The sequence below is a fragment of the Sciurus vulgaris genome (assembly GCF_902686455.1).
Source record: "Sciurus vulgaris genome assembly, chromosome: 2".
Taxonomy (NCBI): Eukaryota; Metazoa; Chordata; class Mammalia; order Rodentia; family Sciuridae; genus Sciurus; species Sciurus vulgaris.
Window position 1 is genome coordinate 200,694,877 of NC_136462.1, and position 8,804 is coordinate 200,703,680.

General features: G+C 34.5%; 1 pseudogene across 1 annotated transcript; it reads left to right on the forward strand.

The window, feature by feature from the left end:
* Positions 1-2,780: 2,780 nt before the first annotated feature.
* On the forward strand, positions 2,781-8,300 carry LOC306654426 (soluble lamin-associated protein of 75 kDa-like; annotated as a pseudogene). The gene has a single exon. The product of its transcript is annotated as a soluble lamin-associated protein of 75 kDa-like (transcript).
* Positions 8,301-8,804: the final 504 nt, after the last annotated feature.

An 8,804-nucleotide genomic window follows, 5' to 3' on the forward strand; every position in this document is an offset into this window, starting at 1 on the left:
TACTTTTAACTTTTGTATTTTTACTTTATATATATTTTCTCTCTCACACTTATCTTTTTCCCTTGATTCTCTTTCTTTCTTCTGATAACTGCCAATCTCTGTTGTTATCTCTTTCATTCTTCCTTTAATTTTTTATTTCTACCTTCTCTCCTCCTCCCTCATAATCATCACACCCTATATCACTTCTGTTCTCTCCTTTACACTATTTGAAATAATATACCCTTTTGCAAAACTACTGTTTTTACAATAGGCAATAACTGATCATATAATTTCTGTTTATTGTGACAATTAACATTTTAGATGTCATAGCAGGAACTATTTGGTTTAATGCTGTATAGTTTTTGCATTGGTTGTTGTTATTATTTTTCTCCCCCTAAATGATGAGGTACTGGAAACCTTCAGATACACTATAAGTCCACAGTAGAGGCTTGACTGCCTCATATCTATACAGTTAGATGGGGAGACACACAAACAACATGAAAAATCAAGGGAAAAAGTTGCCCCGAACAAACCGAGATTCTTCAATAACAGAACCCATCAACACCATGGTGGAAGAAATGTCAGAGATGGAGTGAGAATGTACAAGGGTAAACTGATATGTGAGGTAAAGGATGATGGAAAAATGAAATCAGAGAGAAAACACATGAAGTGAAAGATCACTTCAATAAAGAAAGATTCTGAAAAAAAAATCAAGCAGAAATCCTCAAAGTGTAGGAATTAATAAGCCATATTAAAAATTCAATGAAAAGCATCATCAATTGAATAAATAACTTGGAAAACTATTTTAGAAAATGAACACAAAATATATAATTTTGAAAATAAAGTTGATCATGGAGAAAAGATGTTAAGAGACCATGAACAGAACTTCCAAGAAACATGGGAAAATATGCAAAGACCATATTTTTTATCAGAATAGATGAAAACTCAAAGATACAAACCAAAGGAATTCACAATCTTTTCAACAAAATATCAGAAAAATTCCCATACATAAAGAATGAAATTGAAAATCAAATACAGGAGGCATGCAGGACCCCAAATATACAAAATTACAGCATAAACACACCAAAGCATGTTATTATGAAAATATCTAACATACAGAATAAGAATAGAATTTTAAAAGCTGCCAGAGAAAAATTACAGGTCATATTGAGAGGGAAACCAATTCAAATCTTAGCCAATTTCTCATCCCAGTCCCTAGAAAGCTAAAAGGTCTTGGACTAATATATACCAAGCTCTGAAAGATAATGAATGCTAACCAAGAATACTATATCTGGCAATCTGAAGCTTATATAGCTTGTCATCTGAAGATGACATAAAAACCTTCCACGATAAAAGTTAAAGCAATTCACAACTAGAAAGTCTGCACTACAGAACATTCTCAACAAAATATTCCATGAAGATGAAATGAAAAAAAAAAAAAAATAAATAAAGAAAGCCAGTAAAGGGAAGAACTATACAAAGGAATAGTCAATCAAAGGAGAAACTAATGCAAATTAAAAACCAAGAAATAAATCAAAATGAATGGGAATACAAATCATATCTCAATAATAACCCTGAATGTAAATGGCCTAAACTCATCAATCAAAAGATGTCGACTGGCAAGAAACAACAATAAGCTGTCTCCAAGAGACTCACCTCATAGGCAAAGATGTCCATAGACTGAAGGTGAAAGGATGGGGAAAACATATCATTTGCATGTATCTTTTAAATAAGCAGGGGTTTCCATCCTTATATCAGATAAAGTGGACTTCAAGCCAAAGTTAATCAGAAGGGACAAGGAAGGACATTTCAGACTGCTTAAGAGAATTCTACATCAAGACATACCAATCATAAATATTTATGCCCCAAACAATTGAGCATCTATGTAAATCAAACAAACCCTTCTCATTTTCAGGAATCAAATAGACCACAACACAGTGATTCTGGGTGACTTTAACACACCTCTCTCAACACTGGATAAATCCTCCAAAAAATTAAATTAAGAAATAAATGTAGAAATGAAAAATACAATTAGCAATTTAGAGATATAGAATATTTAATTTAGGCATATAAAGAATATTTCATCAATCAATGAATACAATTTCCTCTCAACAGCACATGGATTTTTCCTTAAAATGGACCATACCTTAAGCCACAAAGTAATTCTTACCAAACACCCCCCCCCAAAAAAAATACAGATAATACTTTATATTCTATCAGAACATAATGGAATGACATTAGAAATCAACAATAAAATATAAAATAGATGTTCCTGTAACACCTGGAGCTTAAATAATATGCTATTAAATGACCAATGGATACCAGAAGAAATCAGGGAAAAAATTAAAAACACTTAGAAGCAAATGAGAATAGCCATAAAACATATCAAAATCTCTGGGACACAGGCAGGAACTTGTAAGAGTAAAGTTCATTTCATTGATCACATTCATTAAAAGAATAGAAAGTCACCAAATAACCTCACATTACATCTGAAAGCCCTAGAAAAAGACGAAGAAGTCAACACCAAAAGCAGTAGACGGGCGAGGGCTGGAGGCGCTGCACGCCGCGGAGGGCACGGTGGGCTGCGGCCGGTGGGCTGCGCCGACCCAAGACCAGGAACCCGGTGTGGCGGGAGAGGGGCAGCGGCCGTACCCGCCCTGGCAGCACGGCCAGGGACCGGCCGGGGGTCGCCAGCGCGCAGCCCGCGGCTCCATTCATTCGCGCGGCTCCGCCTCCTTGCCCGGCTCCCGCGGCTCGCGGGCCGCGTCCGAACAGTTGAGACCCTTCCCAGATTTGGATAGTTGTAGCAGTCTGTTCAATTACTCCACTTTGATCATACTCAAAATCAGCTCTCAGAGTGAAGAAGATGGCGTTCCCTGTGGACTTGCTGAATAATTGCAGTCATGAGGAACTGGAAAATGCTGCTGAAGATTACATGTCAGATTTAAGGTGTGGGGACCCTGAAAATACAGAGTATTTTTTTTTTTTTTCTCAATATTAAGGTTCCTACTAGCCTGTCAAATGTAGGCTTTGTACCTCTCTATGGTGGAGATCAGACCCAGAAAGTTCTTGCGCTTTTTGCACCTGAGGATTCACTCACAGCTGTGGCACTTTACCTTGCTGATCAGTGGTGGGCTATTGATGATATTGTGAGAACATCTGTCCCTTCTAGAGAGGGGCTTAAGCAGGAAGCATATGTGCCTCATTTCTTACCCAAAGTTACCAACTGCCAGTTCTTGATACAACGTTCGTAAGAAAGAAATTCAGAGGCAAAGATTTTGGGCTTCATATGCTGGAGGACTTTGTTGATTGCTTCACAGAAGATACACGTGGTTTGCGGTATCCACTGTCTTCTCTTATGTATACAGCTTGCAAACAATACTCTGAAAAGTATCCAGGAGACCATGAACTCCTTTGGGAAGAAGAGGGTGTTGGACACTGGTACCAGCAAATACCAGTCACCGGAGCATTACAGAGAGAAACACTTAAAATTACAGCAATTTCTCAGAATGAAGCCCAAAGACCTGTGTCTGGAGAATATGGCCTTGCAGCTGTTCCAGAGTATGAAGTGGGAACTGAGGACAATCCATCCAGTGAGATGCAGCTAACTACTGATTCTCTGCAGGAGACTTTTGCAAGCACATCTGAAGGTCATGAAAAAACACCTGTTTCTACTCATACTCAAAGCAGTCATCTAAAGCGGCCAAAGACTGGAAAGCGGTTTCAGGATTCTGAATTTTGTGGTTCTCAAGGAGAAGAGGAGAAAACTGCCCAGACCTCACTGACAGCTTCAGTAAAAAAATTAAAGTCTACTACGTGCATATCAGAGAGCTCAGAAGAATTCCTGGAAGAAGAACCTGAGCAGAGAGTGATTGAATTTGAGGATGAAAGTCGTGATAAAGATATCTGGCCTGTACCTGAAACCCAGCCACACCTGGAAAAGCAAGATGAAAAAGCCTCTGAATTAGAGCCTATGAATGGTGAGGTAATGGATGATACTCTTAAGACTTTGCTTAAAACAGAAGAGGAGGACTCCATTAGTGAAGGTTTAGAAGAAGAATTAAAAGTGCAGTCTTTTAATTCTAGTGAAGACACTATAAATCTCGTTCCACTGTAGAATCCTGAAAACCTCCTGAGGTTGTTGCACCAGATAAGCCCCCACATGTAACTGATACAGAAATGTTGACAGATCAAGGCCCATCTGATGACAAAGGGCACACTGAAGAGAAACTGTCTCCAGTTTCAAGAAAGAAAGCACATTTTGGGAGTTCAGACAAAGTTGACCGTATCTCAAATGAAGACCGATCTGACAGTGGTTTTCCAAACTCGGTGACAGCTGAATTTTCTGAAGAACCGGTGTCTGATGATTTATCACCTAACACAACTTTCTCACTTGAGGACTAGGGTGAGGCGGGGGTGCCTGAGTCCCAGGAAACATCTACTGCTGTTTCTCAGAGTTCTTTGATAGAGGTTGAACTTGAAGATGTGCCATTTTCACAGAATGCAGGATAGAAGAATCAGTCAGAGGAGCAGTCTTCTGAGCAACTGGATCAATTTCCACAATCAACAGAAAAAGCTGTGGATAGCAGCTCAGAGGACATAGAAGTGGAAGTACCTGCAATAGACAGGCGGAATTTAAGAAGAAAGGCCAAAGGGCATAAAGGACCTGCTAAGAAGAAAGCCAACCTGACCTGAATGAAGAAGAAATGCTTCTAAATCCTTTGGAACATAATTGTAGTTTTTAAAACATAGTGATTAATAAATGGCATGGGGCACAGGACAAAAATTTCCAAAATTTCAATCTGAACTGGAATTTATGATGCAGTTTTTCTCTCCCTTTAGGACCTATAGTTCACCATTCTTTTTAATTTTTCAGACTATTTTGTGTAAATAGAATTTTTTATTTTTATTAACCATGTTTCAATTTTGGGAAACCAGATCATATTATATTTTTCTTTAACAGGTGGGATACTTGACCATTAATATTTCAAAAAAAATACAAATTAAAAAAGCAAAAGTAGTAGGCTTTCCATTACTTGTAAGGATCACAGAAATCTTTTATGCTAAAGGTTTTAATAGTAAAACTTGGTGAAGGTTCTAGAAGTTTTATCTTAGATATCAAAACTAATCTCCATTTTTTAAATGTTGGCATGCTTAAACAAAAATGTTAGTAAATTAGAGTAAGTAAAACCTCAAGTAAATTGCAGCACAAAAATAGAAACTTATTTTCACAGGCTTGGCAAGATAATTTGGTTTTGCCCTTTTAATCTTAGTTGGGATACAGTTTCTTCCTTTGACTTCAAAGAAAGGTACATACAAAATCTACTTTTGACTATTGTCTGATAGTAACAGAACTGCTAGGAACTTAACTACCATGTGGGGAAATTATTTAAAATTCCATTTGAAGTAATTGTAATTTTTGTAGTTGATTACAAGCTTGAGTATACTTTCATCTTTAATCAGGAAAACATCTCAACTAATGGAATTGAGAGATACAGTTTAATTTAGATTATCTAGTCTTGATCACAGATAAACACAGAAACTATACTTTTGTTTCTTCCCAATTAATATCTATAGTTCAGAAGTGTGAGATTCTTTCCTAAACCTTGTCCTTAATTCAGTAGCCCTTTTTTCCTATCAGCTTTCATCTGGCCCTCTCTCATGGAGTGATTCTTCAATCAAAAGATCTGCCTGCCTATCAGCTTTTGCCCTTGGTATCCATTTTTGTGTAGGTTGAAACTGTGCCCACAATCTCAGGCCTAGATGGCAGGAGAAAAGCTGCCATGGGAGCTGTAGGTACAAGAGCTTAAATCAAATGGAAGGGTTTGGTCATCCCTTTGGTCTTGCTCACTCTAGATTTGTTCTGAGTACTGGTTGCAAGCTAGCCTCTGTATGTACTTTGTGGTGCCATAGCAAAATCATTTATTTGGAAGGAAAAAAATTCCTAAAATCTTAGTTTTTATATGGCAATTTGTTTTATTCAAAGAGAATCTCAAAACAGATCCTACTCTTTGAAAGTATTACATGTACTTGAATTTGCACTTAATGTTGAGAATGTTTTGAGACTATTTTGATTTGTTCTTGAAACAGCTTGTTCTTGATCCCTGTGTGAAACATGTTATGACTTTGTCATTATTTGAGGTGCTATGGATTTATGTTGCAAGTTTATTCAGTCTTCAGTCAGTTGGTCTGATGATGTCATTAAATTTTATTTTTGAGATATTGATATTTTAGAAAGATCCAATCAGTTAAAATATTAGGCAGGCAAAATAGTAAGCTCTTCCTGTTCACATAGGATCTTGAACATGCACATTCTCCATTCGCTTTAATTATTGGTCAGAGGATGTTAGATGATTTCATTCTAAGTGTAAATGAAAGTACTTTGGTAATTTTTTTTCTCAACAAATGATAATTAAGTGAACAAATAAGTGTGACTAATGCTAGTGAACCGATCAAATGTTCATGCTATTTTATAGTTCAAGAAACTTGTTAATATCACAACTAGGGAAGTAATTTAGATCCTGTTAAGATTCAGAAAATTCATAATGTTTCCACCTTTCATTTCTTAAAATAGATTTAAACTTTTAGATATTTTACTCATTTACTAATTTTTTTTTTTTTGCTCATTGGTCTCCTTACTCTTTTTAAATAGGTGTAGTTTTTAAAAGAAGATTGCACTCACAGTTCTTGGTGTGTGAAGTGTCTTGAGGTTACAAAAGTTATTCATGTATGATCACTGGGGACTAACAGTGTAAACTTATATTTGTTAAATGTGTTTGGTTAAAACAGTAAAGGAATTTTAAACAATTTAAAAACTTTGGCACACAAGAAAATTTGTTATATACTATTTATGATAGTTAAAAAATATTATTTTGGGGTTTATAGATCATAGAGCAAAAAGTTAGATCACATGGAAAAACCTAACTTTCATGTTTAGTAATTTATGTTGAGTATATGAAATTTATAACAAAATTTATTCTGAATAGGGACTCTAAATAAACTTAAATCAGATACTTGTAGTTTTTGAAACACATTAGAGAAACTTTCAGAATTACAGTGGACTGTGATTTTAACCAGCTAGCCTAGTTGTTGAGTGTTCAGTCACATTCTACATAGTCCTTTGTGAACTATTTCTGTTTAGATGTTGTCTGCTGAGAAGGGAATTGACTTTGTGTATATACGTATATATTTCCTTGTGTAATATAAAGCAGATGGTTATTAGCAGAATTTTAGTTCTACTTTCAAGTTTAAATTATTCAATTGCTAGACCTCACAGAAATTAGTATATTTAAAAATTAACAGAGCTTCTCTACAACTTTTAAAAGTGAGAGGTTCTATTATGATTTTTTATAAAATCAAACAGCATGACTTAGAATGTCAATCTTCTACTTAAAATGTGTCTACATTCATGGTGTTTCCATACAGTGCAGAGGTGGTAAAGACATGTAGTCATTAATGGTTTACTTTTAGAGATTATTGTAACAGTATTTAAAATGGTATTAGTGACTTTATAAAAGTAACTTGAAGGTTTATGATTGAATCAAATTGAGCTTCACCTAATATCTAAATATCTGCTCTTATGTTCCACTTTATCCTTTGGGATTATCTTCTTAGATTTGGTCACACCAGCACACTGCAACAGATTTTAATGTAAATAAGGAATTTATACTAACATTACTTATCTGTGTAACAATATTTTAGAAACAGATTTCTGCCTTGTATGTCTCTAGTAGCAATATGATGTTTCAGGTGTGATCTAGTATTTTATGGTGATTTATTACAAATGTTATGCTTGTTTTCATACTCATTATCAAAAACTCCTTTTTACAAGATAATTTGCTTCTTTTAATTTTGGGTCTAAAAATTAAGCAAACGTCATTTCTGTATTATCTAGTGATTACCTGAAGTCAGTTCTTTCACCTTCTAGAAATTGAGTAATTCACACATTACCCATTTTTGTTAGTGGCAAGATCATTTGTTAAAATCTTAAGAAAAGTTCAGCTTCTTTCAAAGATTCCATTGTACTGGATCATCATTTCCTTTTTCTGTATGTTCTAGAACTTCAATTGTTTATAGAACTTAGGGAAAATGTCACATTATTCAGAGTAGCAAGACTTACAGAATACTTGTTTGTTTTCTTGGTATTTTTTTTAGCTTGAAAGTAGTTATTAAATATATATTTTGTGATTGTTTTCTGGTTGGTTTTGAAATTCTTTCACTTTTCCTCCACTTACATTCATGAAGATATGTTTAGATAATTAATTTGTTTAGATATTCAATTATTTTGTTAAAGAAATAATCATATTATACTTTGCAACTTAAAAAAACAGAATTTAAAATGAAAAAAAGCAGTAGAAGATCAGAAATAATTTAAATTACAGCTGCAATCAATGAAATTGAGACAAAATAATTCAAAAAAATCAATAAAACAAAAACTTGATTCTTCGAAAAAATAGAATTAATAAAACCTTAGTTAAGGTAATGAAAAGAAAGAGAAAAAACTTGAATTACTAAATTTCATGATGAAAAAAGGTAATATGAACACTACTGAAATACAGAAGATAATTAGAAACTATTTTGAAAATGTATAATAGAAAATCTTGATGACATCAACAGATTTCTAGAGACATATGAACTAACTAGATTGCATCAAAAGGACATACACAATTTAAACAGATCAATTTCAATGATCTGTTTCATCTGCAATGAAATTGAAGATGACATCAAAACCCTACAAACAAAAAGCAGACAAGGAGCACACAAAATCTCAGCTGAGTTCTACCAGCTTTTCAAAGAAGAATTAACACCAATCCTCCTCAAATTAT